Genomic DNA, 13,299 nt, shown 5'->3' on the forward strand with positions numbered 1-13,299 from the left:
TGAATGTGTGTGGTGCTCGCTTTATTGCTACTCGCTGTGTGGCTTCTAAACTTCTGTGGCACATACTGGTTTTTACTTTTCTATTTCACTACTTCCCATGCATTTTGCTCGCTCGTCATCGTCCCGCTGGCACTGTGATGTGTGTTCGTGCACTGTTTATTAACTGTAAATAGCAGCTAATTGCGCTCACTTCCTTCCACTGCGGGTATCGTATGGTCCGAGAAGCCATACATTTGCATTGACCCCGTTCCTCAACAACAAGAATGGCGACAAAAAGCGCATGTGAACTGAATATGCGTACACGAGGGCGCTTATGGTGGGAGTATCCCTTCAATATCCACCTCGATTGCTGATCACTTTTATTCTCCGCTTTTTGTGGCAACTTAATGTTTCAAATGAATTCATTATTTCTTGGTGGACGTTGTCGATCATTAATCGATCAATTTGTTTTTGGTCTTCCCCGCTCTTCTTTGTGCATTCTGTCGCCTTCTTTCTCATCTAATATTCCCTTATTTTGCCGTTGACAGTTGACGCACAAAGCTTCCTTTATTAATGACTTCGCGTTTATTTGAACGTTGTTTTCGTTTTCCTTTCGTTTTTATTTCTTCAAATTGATTTGTTTATTTTCCGTCTGAAATACAAAACCTTGAAAAATTATTAGCACCAACTATATTTGCCACATGTCTGTGTGGATAAGTGGCCGCTGATCGGCCGATCCCATATTCATACACCGAGGTACACATGTGCACTCGCATACTAGCTTATGTGCCAACAACTACAGACCCATGCGTATACATATATCTTCAATGCAATAAAATGCATTTGCACAGGCTCCACGAACTCACACTCACAGGTACGGATTGACGAGCAAACTAAATGTTCGCGAAGTTTACCGAAAGTCAAGATCACAAACCCAGTCGGAACTGTGTCGACAAGATTACTGTTTTACGATTTTGTCTTACCTAAAAACTGGGAATTCGGAAGTTTATATCAGTGATGAAAGTGACAATTTCAATATCTTTTATAACTTTAAATATTTTTTAACTAGACAACTCTGCTGGCAAAGATATCTTCGGGGCTTCGTATTTACAAATTGATTGTTTGTCAACGCTAGATTATATTACCTGAGCTCTTGGGTTCAAGACGCGAAGCTTTGAAATTTGGCAGAGGAGTATTAGCGCAAGTTTCACCATTCTAAAACCCAACAACTGGAGTTTCTTGGGGAAAAAACACTTTAATGAGCCCTGAAAGAAGCCTTTGTCTACATTTTCTTGCAGAGCTGTAGTAGGAGCTTTATGCAACTCATAGAGTGTGTAGCTGCGCTGACTGGTTAACCATAAAGCCCTTCAGCTGCCCGTCGCCCGTCTGACCTACGCGGACATACATATGTGTGCGGTTTTTGAAGCAGAATAATCTTGTTTCTGTATTCATCGTTGGCCGTAAGATTTCTTTCAAAACCCTGTGCACACTTACACTCTTTACATACATACTTATGTATGTACATTGCAAATATATGCAGGCAACTGCTTTGCTGGTCGCATCTAGTCAGTTCCACGAGTGTTGGAGCGATAGTGTCTGTGGTTGTGGCACAGTGGCATTGGCAATGGCATTCGTGATGACTAGAGTGGCTCTACGCGTACGACGCACAGGCACGTCGCCTGACATTTGTACGCATTTCCTCCGCTCTCCCTTCGTATCTCCACGCACGCTCATGGTCACACAGTTGTTGGTGTTATTCATGTGAAAATTTACACTCCACTGTTTCTCTATTTCTATGTTGATAAGAGTTGTTGTTGTGTAGTTTGTGCTTTCCGCCGGTTTATTTGCCGGCTATTCTGCTATTCTTGTGTCTACTCGTTCCTCCTTGGCTCCTATTTGTGTGCTGCCTCTTCTGCAATATTTACGACTCCATTCAGTGCAGCTTTGCGTCTAGGCGTGACAGCGCAGCTGCAGCGCTGCCAACGTTGGCTGTGACAGAGGATGTAGTTGCCGCCGTTGCAGCAGGAATGCAGAAAAATGTGTTAGTGGAGTAGTTGGCATTACGTCACCGCTTTTATGGCACACACACACATACAGTTATAGATAAATGTATACAATATGTTTGCACGCGCGCTTGTCGTGTCGTCATATGGCCAGTCTGGGTCTGCTCTACTGGCACTGACACGGTTTTGGCCTCTGTCTTGATCTCGGTCTAGCTGGCAATTTCCAGCTGCGCACCTATGACTTCGCTCTTGGGGGAGTCCACACTCTGTTCTCGTCATGTAGCCCCTTTCGTAGTCAGATTCTGCAGTAGTTGGATTGTCGTTGCTGCATCCACTCCCTTCTGCCCGCAATTCTCGCTTGCGTTGCCGTTGTTGTTTGGTCTCTCGGCTGATTGTCTTGCCAGACAAGCTTTGCTGTGCTATGATATGAGTTTATGTGCATGCTTAAGCTACTGTTGGCTGCCGTGTGCATTGCACTTATGTTGCATGCAGCAAATGTAACGTAAACTAGTCGCACAAAATGCCAATTGGTAGCGTGATTTTTATTTAAGTGGATTTTGTCGTCCCACAATTGCACCTACACCGACTTATTTGCACCATGTGTAGACATCAACGGACATAACAAACATATTTACGCAACTGATGAAGTGAAAGTGTGTTGGGTGATTGCTGACACCTCTTCCAAATGGAGGGGAGTGCGCCCCGTTTATTGGTCTCTTATCGGATGGTGCTGAGATGGATTACATACATATGGTAGTAAGCTCATATGTACATATATGTGTATTTGTTATATCAGTCAGAGTTAAATTGAATGGATATGGCTTGTACTTACAACTGGCGTTGTTGAGCCAAACGAAAGCGAATGTACGAACATTCTTCTATTCACACCTCGTTCGAATACTAAAGAAGTAAAGCTATGTACGTGTGTATACATGAATCCTATTTGTAATTTCATGACGATTTGTCACCTTTTCAAAATAAAGATTTTTAATTTGTGTTGAACGGAAAAAATTTCAACCAATGATTCAAAATACTCCAAACACCACAAACCAATTCATCGATTCACTTGATCAATTCGCGCACTTTGAAAATATTCAGATTTAAATCTTGCTTACAGATTCTTGGGCTTTTAACTATCAAATGCAATTTGGCTTTTATTATTTAGTACTTACCCGTTATGTGATCCTGAGCTGGTTGAGGTTACCTTATGCATGCCTTAGGGCTGTACTTAGATATTAGATGTATATTGATGTATATTTTATGAGCTATGGCGTTGAAGGTTTAACAAATCGCTTGTCCTCCCGAAGCGAAGGCAAAACAACAATAAATACTAACAAGAAGAACCTGAGCTGTTGCGTTGTAAAGCAATAAACAAAAACAAAAATACTGAAGAAGCCTTCAAATGCTTCACACTGTCCAATTTACGTCCCGTTTCGCATTGCGTTTCCGGTTTGTAGAGTCGCTTTTTCGAGACAACTAATCGAATTTCTGCAATCCGAAGATTCGGAATTTGAAGCGAAGCTGTATAAATTTTGCCGAAAAATATGTAGCCCCCGGCGTCTAGTGTCCACCTTCAGCGGGCGTCGAAAGTCAGAAGCTTTCACTTAGCACTCGTTCGTTTAATTATACTATTACGGTTCTTAGTATTACTTTTTTTAACAAATACCGTTGCAACATATACATTTTTCGCTTCTCTTGGCTTCCGTCGCCGATGTTGCTGCACGAAATAAATGTGTCGAACTGAGGAAGAAAATTTACAACGGACGAAATTCGAGTCGAGTATCTGCAGCGCAACGCATCTACTGACTAACTGGCTGAGTGTGGCTGGTCTTTCGCCTCCCTGACTAGATGGCTGACTGACTAACGGCGCTGGCTTCAAGTGGACACACGCACGCACGGATACACGGACGAAAAAGTGTACGAAACAACGAAAGAGTATAATAAAGCGACGTCGCATGAGAGAAATAGCGGAGACCGTGAACCAGAAAAGGGAGTGCGCGATCACCAATTGCGAAGTTAAATGGTGTAAAAAATCGCAAATGAAAAGTGAAAACCAAATTGATAATAAAAAGTAGCTGAAGCAAACAGAAAGAGACGACAAAGTCTTAGGGAACTGGCAATAAAGAAGAAGTGCGAAATGTTGCAAAAAAAAAAAAATATACAAAAAGCCACAGAAATGCGCTGCGGATGGGGGTAGGGATGACTCAAATGTCCTTCTACACACACACACTCATACACACTTGTGCGCTAATAAATGCAGCCCGACTGTGAAGATCAAGAAGCACTGCACAAACTTTCAGCTGCAGTCACAGCGCTGCGACGTGGATCGGCACGCTGGAGTCGTAAGATCGGGAGGGTGTGCGAAGAACTGATATGCTAAATACGAAACGGACGGATTAATAAAGATATGTGCGTGATGAAATCTAGGCACAAAGGGAAAATGATAAACCTAAAGTTTGCAACCGAAAGCATTAGCGAGAACCTTTCGAACGTCAGAGGCTTTGAAGTCGTTGTTGTAATAAGTGGAAGGGTGGCTGCTAAATTAGTCGATTACTGGCACAGAATTCGCTGCTGTCTATTACATATGTATGCATATATGTATGTCCATAAATGCATATATTTATGCTAAAAAACTTGCACTTATTCTTATTTTATATTATATGCAGTCATTTGTGGAATTCCCAACCACTGATTGCTTTAGCGGTTTGTTAAAGAGTAACTTGGAAACTGCGATTCCAAGATAACGGCTCACATTCATATAATGCAAGTAGCAACTGCAAAATATTTAGCTCTGTTTCTCAACTAACGTAGTAAACGCCCGCTTTCGGCATTTCGAAAATTCGGCAACTCTTAAACGAAATGTCTAATTCGATTGGAGAATTATTTGGGTGCTGATGTTACAAGCGTTCAAGCGCATAAATGAATGCTTGTCGGTGGGCGGCGCTTTTCGGTGTATCCTCGATTTAGGTCTCACAAAAACAATATCGCACAATATTTTGGAAAAGCTTGTCATGAAGCCAATAAACTCCGTAAGGTAGACATTAGGGAAACAATCTAGATTTGGGTTTTGAAGGCTCCTTCGCATTTCTCATTCCATATTTTATTATTCAACACTGATTCATTATTTAAATACTTTCAGCTTCACTCTTTCAGTTTGCATTAATTGATAGTTTTTAAGTCCTTAACTAATAATTAGACCATTAAATGCCTTTTTTGGTGTCAAACATATGATTTCACTTAAATTTTTTTTCTGGTAAGACAAAAATAATTATATTCCATTTTTAATTAAATGGTGTTCACATTAGAACCGTCGACGTTGTAAAGGGCATATACTTACATTGTTATATCTATGGGTTCCACTACGTAATGAGCAGAATTTTGTTGAAATATTTTGGCAATTTGTGTTCCATTTTTGTCATTCAAGTTCAATGTGGCCGAGGATAAATGTTTCTGGGCGCACTTTTTTGTATAATTTTTCACTATTTATTTATTTATTTCTTTAAATGAATTCACTGGAAACGCCGTTCAATGTTTGTATCCTCTGCTTTGTGTTTGGTTGAGTTCAATTCTGGCTGTTTCACTGACGATTGTCTAATATTGATTTACATAACCGTTTAATTAGATCACAATTGTTTGAGGTATTTGACTTTTTCGGGAGCGTTTGTTTTGCTTTTCCGAATTCCTTCCGTTTTGTTGCGCGTCTAAATTTGTTGTGTGGCGAAAAAGTATTCCGTTTCTTGCGTAAAATTTTATATCCGCAAGTCCACTTGCGTGCGCTCACTTAGCTAGTAAGCTAAGCGCCAAGCGTATCAGTACTTGAGCGTGTATGTATCTAAGTATATAGGCTTGTGCACTTGTGTTGGTGAACGCTGTAGGACTGCGCGTATGCTTGTAATTTACGTTCGGCCTGGGCGCACTAAACTGACGCGAATGCGTTTAGCTCACTAACTTTTTAGTTACAGAACCTTTACTGTGCGCCGATCGAATTAAAAAACTCAACTGAATTCGCAAAAAGCGCAGTCAGCCTGTCCAATTGATTCGGAGAGTTGCCTGCTTTTCGTCGCTGTCGCATTGACGGTCGCTGACGACGTCCCCTTAGCCACTGCCCGCCTTCGTTTCTGCTGCCGCTGCTGCCATTGCAGTTATGTGTGAGTGTTACAGCTGTTATTATTGTAATTGTTGTTGTTGTTGTTGCATATTCCAACACTTTTTTAACGCGAATTTGCGCATTTTTGTTTTGATATTGTTTGCTTGTGTGTACGTGTTCTTGAGGTTTGGTAGGCTGCGACGCAGACGCGTGTGTATGTGTGCAAAAAAAATCGGTTAACGCTCTCGGCATTAGGGAAAATAGCTTCGCACACCGCGGGGAAAGTACCTATTCCCACCACAAGTGCTGCGAAGAAAAAGCAGCAGAGTATCTAGACTACTTTCGACGAAATCACGAGAGATCGCTTGAAGACCGCTGCATGTACGCCTATACGCTTACACTCCAAGTTGAGCAGCGCGGGCGATCGCAGCTTTGCAACACTACCCAAGGCAGCGCTAATGCTGCAGCTCAATTACATCAAATATATGGGCATTTGATGAGACAATGTGTTCAAGATTCTCTGGTTCAGTTACCCAAAATCAAAATGCACCCCATATGTCCGCTCCTTCATCTCCATGCTTGCTAAATACATACATACATATGTATGTCTAATTCGCGATGGCGTATACCAATTTGTGTGGCTCCGCCCGTTTGTGACTTGAGCTTCGTTAAGTGCAGCGGCCAATTTTGCGACTCAGTGAGAGTCGCGCTTTGAAAGCCCAAAATGATTCCCTTTCCCAACGCAGTCGACTTCACCGAATTCGGCGCGTTGATCGCTTGCATTGCTGAGTTGGCGAATTTGTAGTCACAACAATAGCCGCACAGTCTGACATTAACCCCTGCAGCGGCCGACGACACGACGGCGACGAAAGAGTTTGCTGCATGCTTCGGAGCGCCGCACCGGTCACACCTCGCCGCCTGCGTGTCGAGCTTTTGCAGTGAATGCGCCGCGGACTACTTATATACTCGTACTGGCACATATGTACTGCAGTAAATAGCAACAAAGCAAACGTCACAAAAACGCACTCAGAAAAGTTATGGAAACCGAATTAGCAGCGAAGCAGAGTGTAAAACGCATGCGAAGGCAGCATTTTTGGCAAAATGCACGATCTCATACTTGCACACACATGTGAGTACACTTACATTTACAAAGTAGACTGCACACGCACACATGTGTGCTGGCAGAGCAGATTCGCACTCACCAAATGCCAGCGATTACATGCCTACCAATCGGCTTGTGAGGCAGCCAGGTGGCGGTGCGGGTAGGCGGCCGCGCGTTTTCATATGTTTTGACACTTGCAATTTGTGCGTGTGTGTGCGATCGTGTAGGCCACTCGGCTGCACGAGTACACACCAAGGGCGGCCGTAATTCGGATGTTTTTCGGCTGCGGTGCAGTGAAGCACAGCGTCGAGCATTTGATCTTGTGTTCCATGTGCTCATGAGCGGGAGAAGTTGACTTGTTTTCTACCGAAATTTGCTGTAATTTGTGCTACAGCGATTCAGAGTAAAAGTTAGAAGGTGGACACTGACGTCAGGGTTGAGGTTGCAAGAGGCCGTTTATCTCCAGAAGCAAAATACTTTATAAAGGGGCGAGAGTATGCGATGACTACAGATGCTCGAGAAACTCTTTCTGAACACCGCGGCCTGTTTTTAAAAAATGTTTTTAGAAAATAAACTGAAATTTTCGCATGGCTCAGGCTCAACTAAAAGCGTCTAGATTGAACGACTGGAATATATTTTCTTCCATCATTATTTTGAGGAATATGTAATAACAACAGTTTAACATATCTTTAGATTGATGGGTTTGTTACGTCGAATATATAAGTATTTGTAGTCGGACGAAACTTTAGTCTTAAATGGTCCAGTTATACCACATAATTTGTAGAGTGTTTTTTCAAGCAATTGAAATAGAGAAACGCGGAAAGCGTTTGTATATATTTTTTTGGGAGGCATTGATCTTCGTCTCATGATTCGTTGGACAGTGGGTGGGATAATCGTTGGAAAGAATTACACATTGAGTAGGTGAAGGCGCGCGTGAATGTTCCAAGATCAATAACACCTTTGCCTCATTTACCTACACCCGCCCGAGTGATCGAGATTTTCGCGAATTCGCTTTTCTTATTTCGCTCGATGTTTATACATTTCGGATCGGTTCTGGCTGATCGTGGGCATTGTTTTTGCTACTGCTGCTGCTTCTAGCGCCGCTGCTGTGGCTGTTTGCTACTGAGAACCTTATAAACACTTACTTTACAAAATTTGTCTATAAAAATATTATTTTCGTTTGCGCCGAGGGTTCAACGACCGCGCCAACTCGTGCGATTCACAATGATTTCATGATTTCAATTTCACTTCTACACATTCCACATCTCGTACTGCCTCTGCCGCTTTTGTTTGTTGTTGCCGTTGTTATTGCAGTTATTTGTTGTGTGTTCTTATTTTGCATTCATATCTATGTGCGTACGTTGTTTTTGTAGCTGTTCAGTGCTAATTCATACTGGTTCGCAGTCAGCCACATGTGGCGTCATTTTGCTCAGCGGCTGTGAGCTATTCAGCGCTGCATTCATGTTCCAGAAAAATGACAAATGATTGTTAATTGTCAGGTTAAATTGTTAGCAAATGAAAGTGTGGGTAAAGTAGTAACGCGAATCACGGAAGGAAGCCGAGGCTGAACAGCTCACAGGTTCCACAAGTTGGCAAAATCGTCGTAAGGGCGTCAGTAAACATGAAAACATTGAGGCGACGTTAGGAGCAACGACCCCTAATCGGTCAATGGTGACGCATCCGATAATTTCGTCATGAAATTCCCAAATCTACTAATGACAGTTTTGAGTTAAAACGTTTTACTCGTGTTACTCCTAACGATCGCTGAATCATTGATTGCTCACCTGAGAGAGCTGTGCGAGTTTTTTTCGCTCGTCAAAATGAAATTACGTCTAATTTACTCAAATGTTATGTATCTTCCATATGAGTCTTCTAAATATAAATTTAAATTTTGTAAATTACTTATTTTGTTCAAATTCCGAAAAATATTTTAATAAACGGAATATATTTTGGAAGATTTTAAAAATAAATAAATAAATTTTATATTAGAATTAGAAGTTTTCGATACTTTACTATACACAGATATACGAAATGCTTTATTTAAGCAACTTCTTGTTAATATACAGCTCATACATATGTTCCATCGAGAACGTCATATAATTTTGTTTTTTTTTCTTCTGTCGTGAGATACCAACCAACTAACCAAGAACTCTGGTTCAAAGCTTGGAACTTACAGACATAGGATCGGGAAGAATGTAAATTTTGTAAAAACTGGTGTATTTGTTGTGAATGTTTTTTAGAAAATATTAAGGAGGAAACTATTTTGGTAATATCAAAAAAGTGTATTTGGGACATGAGAGGAAAAGTTAACACCACATTTCATGAAAGAAGATAGAAGAGAAATATAAAAATTCTAAATATCCTTGTTTGAATTTTTCATAAACATACATTTTGAGGTTATGTGATAAATGTCTTGATATAAGGGATAGATCTTTTTATTTTTTTCTGAAAAAAATCGTATTTTTAACCTTAAAAATTCAACCATGTTCCTCTCCATCCACTTCCTGGCGTCATATCGTCCGTAAAATTGTGTAGTCGGAAAAGTCTTTTCGCATTTCTACTCAAACTTCAACTTAATTTTTTTATATTTATACTAATAAATAAATAAACAAATATGTACAATTTGGGTCGACCACTTTTTGCCTATTTTCCGCTAGAGATATTATTCCATCAGTGGAAAACCTTCATCAGTGTAAATTGAAGTGATACAGCATCGTCTCCGTAAACTTCACAATTTTCATTGGTGGCTTGCGTGACATTCTTCTCTGCTTTATACAAAATTTTCAAAATATAGTGAATTTCTTCATTATTTACACTGATTTTTTGACAGCTGTAACTTTTTTTCTACTTCTACTACTTTGGTTAAATGAAGCTGAAAATCTCGCCTTTCAAACACTGTTTGGTATGACACAATGTGATTGATAGCCCAAGAGAAAGCCTATAGCCCTAGAAAAGACTTTTCGATATTTTTGTAATGTTATGTTATGTTGTCAAAGGATTTCATTCCACTATGATTTTTTCTACTTTCAAAAATTTTATTAGTCGAGTAGCCGATTTGTCACTTAACAATATATTTTAATTTGGATAATTTAAATTAACAATTTTGAATTTCAAATCTTCCTACTTCTTAAGAAATGAATACAAATATATTAAAAATAAATCTTTTTTTAACAAATAAAATCATAGAAATGAGCTTTCTTATACATCGTATTTGATTGCGAGCAGAATCTTTCATCTAAAAAAATATTCTAGAATATTAAACAATGCTTTCGACAATCATTTTGAAACAGAATTTGCCAAGAGCTTTTCGAAATAGCCATTTTTGTAGAAATGGTTTAACTTAAAATTTTTCTAAGTAAAAATTTTGACAATTGTAGCACTTTTTGTTTATATTACCCATATATGAGATCCAATTGAAATGCTGATTTTTATATTTCTGAGTAAAATGTTTACTGCCGATTTTCCTTACATATTTCTGAACAATACTCTAAAAATAAAAATCATCAAATATAATAACACTGGTTAACAAAATTTTAACTTTTTTGTCACAAGAAAATTCATATAAAATGTTTAATGTACTAGGATCGGTAAACAATATCATTTGATTGAAAAAAAATAGCACGATAAATTTTATTCTGACACCAAAAGATATATTTTCTTAAAAAGTACAAAATTATTGCTTAATATAGAAAAAATACTTATAATTTTTTTAATTTTTTTTTTATAATTTAATTTAAAATATTTTTTAAGTCTCTAATAATAATCTGCTGACAATATGCTTCTCCATTCAAAAAATGAAAACCTGATGGAACCACTCGTAAAGCTTTATAGTCATTATAAGTTATTAGAAGAAATTAAATTCCAGTCGTTTGATCTAGACGCTAAAACTTCAGCCTGTTTTTTTAGATAGATTCAAATCACATACTAAATCGAGGAAATCTCTTTGGCTCTTTTCAAGTTAACGGTCATAACTTGGATCATCTTCATCGTGCTGACTTAGAACAAGTTCCGAACAAAAGTTTGGATACTGGGTAGTGTATTTGGATTAGGTTCTTCTGCTTTTTGTTTGAGTCAAAGAAAAATAACAGTCACATACATGGTCCATTGGTTCAGTCAAATCGTTGGTACAGCAAATAACATATGTCTGGGTTCTCGTTTGTTTTCTGTCGAGGTTGTTAGAACACTTTCGGGGCTTGTTTACGATGAAATAATAATAATATAATAATAATAATAATAATAATAATAATAATAATAATAATAATAATAATAATAATAATAATAATAATAATAATAATAATATAATAATAATAATAATAATAATAATAATAACATGATGTAAGTTTTGTCGAATGCAATAAATAATATAACTGAAGTTGTATATACGAGTAAAAAGACAAACATATTAGGTCAAAAATGAATAAATCAAAACAAAAAAAACATTGTTATATTAATTTTTTGAAATAAAATTATTATAAATAGTTAATGTGGGTAAACCAACATAAACAAAAATCGTCACAAAGTTCGTGTGACACAAACAGTGTTTACCAGTATGAAATATTCGATAGGATTTAACTGAAAATTCTAGATTGTATTTTATTAACTCAAAAGGAGATTGAAGATAAAAACATTACTTGCTTTATAAAATTATATCACATCTCCCAACTATAAAGATTACCGTTAATGGTGGAAATTTACCCTTGAACCATTTGGATCACATAGTGTTGCCGTACGGACATTTCCTCGAAGCTTATTTTAACGTTTGAGTTAGCAACAAATATTTGTGTCGATTCACACTTGAAATTCTTCTTCAAGGAATAACTTATAGCATGAACTATTTCTAATAATTAAAAGACTAATTAAATAATCTAACGGTGAGCAGTGAGCAAAATAAAGGTCTAAGCTTTTTCCTTGTAACAACTTTCACGAAGTCGCTGACAACGCGCTGGTGTAATCGAGGACCGAAATTTTTAAACTATTAGTCATATTTAATAAACTAATTTTAAAAAGCCAAATTCGAAAATATCTATTGAATGTTTTCTAAAGAACTCGTACTTACTTCTTTTGTTGCTCGCAGAACTGGACTGGACGCTCTTTTAATCCACCTTTCAAACCATTTTCGTAACCCTTTGACGCTGTTTTTTTTGTTTCTTTCGTCAATTACATAATTTCGATTTCAATGCTGATAAGTTATTCATTTTATTAAATTTATATTTTTGAAAAAATACGAATATTGCACAGTTCCACTTAGTGTGTATTAGCCTTAAGCGAATTTTTTTCGAAAACTTTGTTTTTGTAAGGTTCACCGATGAAACTAAATAAAAATAAAGAATACTTCAATTTTGGCTCGTTTCAGAATTTCACTTTCTCACAAGATACTAAAACACCAGAAGTTAACTGCATTTGTTTGAAAAAATGAAAATGTTGTTTTGAATTAGTTTTTAGTTGTCTAGTCGACGTCCGCTTGAGCGTCAACACACGCACACGAATCGAGCAACAAACAGCAACTAACGTTATTTTGAAAACGGAACTCAATTGAAGTGAACCGAACGACAGGACACGGGACTAAGGACTAAACAACATCAACACGCTAACTGTAACAACAATGGTAACAGCAACAGCAGCAGCAGCAGCGACAGCAGCGCAGATGTCGCGGACTAGCAGCGCAGCGTCGCAGCAGCAGCAGCAACCGTGCTGACTGCCAATCTGGAAGCGGAGTTGTGGCACGACGTCTTCGCTTAGTCTAGTGGCGGTGCAGCGCCGACAGCGTGTGTGTCCTTTGACTACTTTCACTGTTGCTGCCACTGTTGGTGCCGATGTTGTTGGCCGTTATTGTCGCAAACTTAACTCGATATAACCCCGATACTTCTGGCTTCTTCGAAAAAGTTGCTACTTTTTTCTGTTATGGCAGGACTTGAAAGTACGTGCTGGCGAACGGTGCAACAACAGAACTAAGCGACAAAAAAATTTACCCATCAACAACGAAGCTTTAGCAGAGATACTAAATAACACAGCAAACGCGCGAGCTATGAGCACCGCTTAACCGCTGTGAATATAACGAATGTGCGGCGGAAACGCGCTTACAACTAAACGTGCTGACGGTTGAACGCGTAGTGCGGCTAAATAGTGGT

The 13,299-nt window shown here is 38.6% G+C and overlaps 1 protein-coding gene across 2 annotated transcripts in view; it reads right to left on the reverse strand.

Moving 5' to 3' along the window:
* The window catches only part of LOC105228220 (broad-complex core protein isoforms 1/2/3/4/5), a 114,929-nt gene that overhangs the window by 46,887 nt on the left and 54,743 nt on the right, over positions 1-13,299 (reverse strand). The window contains exon 1 of one of the 2 annotated variants that reach the window (XM_011207936.4): positions 5,320-6,028. The exons of the other annotated variant lie outside the window; for it this stretch is intronic. The gene's annotated coding sequence lies outside the window, so the exon portion shown is untranslated. Of the gene's footprint in view, positions 1-5,319; positions 6,029-13,299 lie in introns of those variants that run through there. 2 annotated transcript variants of the gene reach the window in all.

The sequence above is a fragment of the Bactrocera dorsalis genome, chromosome 4 (assembly GCF_023373825.1).
Source record: "Bactrocera dorsalis isolate Fly_Bdor chromosome 4, ASM2337382v1, whole genome shotgun sequence".
NCBI lineage: Eukaryota > Metazoa > Arthropoda > Insecta > Diptera > Tephritidae > Bactrocera > Bactrocera dorsalis.